We start from the raw sequence: 1,732 nt of genomic DNA on the forward strand, positions 1-1,732 counted from the left end.
ACTGGAGGCAAGGCAGACACTGACTGTACCATCCCTGATCAGTTCCTCCCTGTTTGAAGTTTTCAGAGACAAAGAAGCATCACAAATCGTGCATTTGTGCTAAGAAGCTGTCCCTGATGCCCTCCAGAAACCTCCTGGCCTGCTTGCACTCTGCTGTTTGGCCTTCCAGTTCATGTCAGGGGGATTAAAGTCCCCCTCCGGTAAGAACCAGGGTCTGTGATCCACAGACTTACTCACATTGCTTAAAGGAGACTGTGTCCACCTCCTCACCCTGATTGGGTGGTCTGTACCTCCCATTGCGATGTCACCCTTGTCACCCACAAGCTCTCACCCAAACCCTTGCCTTAATGTGTTAGGAGCTCCACATGTCTGAGCTGTCCCTTCACACAAAGAGCATCCCCTTTCCTCATCTTCCCCCTTGGTCGCTCCTGAAGAGTTTGTACCCTACCGTTGGGGCTCTCCTATTGTGCAGGTGACCCCACCACATCTCAGTACTCTAGCAATGTTTCAGTCAGATTAGTCATGGTGCAGCCTGTTGCCAGGAGCCAAGGACACTGTGTGTGTGATGGCCCCACTTCAGAGCAGAGCCATACTGGTATACATAGCAGGTGGCAATGTCATGGTGAAAGGAGGTTCCCACTAAGAGAGCAAAGCCTGCAGTGCCCAAGGCCAGGGAGAAACAAAACTGGGATGAGCAGGAATGGCAGGAAAGAGGTTTGCTGCCTGAATTGACTCTGCAGCACCTTGGGGCATGTGACAGAGGTGAACCAATGTCCAGGCAGGATGAGGTGCCACTGGAAGAAGTCCCTGGCCTGGACAGCCTGCAATCAGCCACCCTGTGGACATCGTTAGCACAGTCCCTGTTTATGTCATCTGAGGGCAAAAAGAGGGTCAGGGAGAAGAGAACTAGAAGGTTTTAAGAGTGCAGGGACATGAGTGGAGACCTTGGTGTGATGTGCCTCCCATCAATGCAGCACGCTTGGATGTGGGCAGTACAGCCTGTGCCCGAAGGCAGAGGTAGGATTCATTTGTTTGGGCACAGGTAGGAAACGCAAGATGCCCTGGGGCACTTGCCCAGCACCACTCCAAACAGGCAGGGCTTTCCTGTAGGGGCCATACTGTGTGTGCAAGAAACATGCAGTTGTGCTGGACACCCCAGACATCTGACATGGCCCTGCCAGTCTATTTTTATGCCATTACATGCAGTGTCTGCACTGGATTACATCAGGATTTTGCACTGTAGGGATCTGCTTGTATCACAGCTTCTTAGTGAGTGGGGCTCTAGCAGTATTAGGCATCTGGGGTCATTTGAGATGGCCAAGGAAATTGCCCACCTGGCCCCCACCTCATGCTCCAGAAGGATGTGGGTCTCGTAGTTGCTCCATAAGAGCAAGCAGACACTGACACATGACTTGGACCACCTCTCTCTCCTCAACTGTCACCAGGTGTTTGTGTGTGAGCAACTGAATCCCACCCTCCATCTCAGGTGATTATAACGTGAGCTTAGACAGGGATCTCACACGCAGACATCTATTTTGTGCACACTTTGACTTAGGCAAGGAGAATCCCACCTCCTGCTCTTTTTTGTGGAATTTGTGGGAGAGAGCTGAATCCCACTGCATGCCAGGGGCTTCTAAATGGGCATGAGATGCCCAGATTGACTCATCTGAATTAAAACCTGAACCATGGGTCGGGTAGCTTCCTGCCTAGTTAGGAGTGAGACATTTCCACT

The sequence above is a fragment of the Apteryx mantelli genome, unplaced genomic scaffold (assembly GCF_036417845.1).
Source record: "Apteryx mantelli isolate bAptMan1 unplaced genomic scaffold, bAptMan1.hap1 HAP1_SCAFFOLD_149, whole genome shotgun sequence".
In the NCBI taxonomy this organism is placed as follows: domain Eukaryota; kingdom Metazoa; phylum Chordata; class Aves; order Apterygiformes; family Apterygidae; genus Apteryx; species Apteryx mantelli.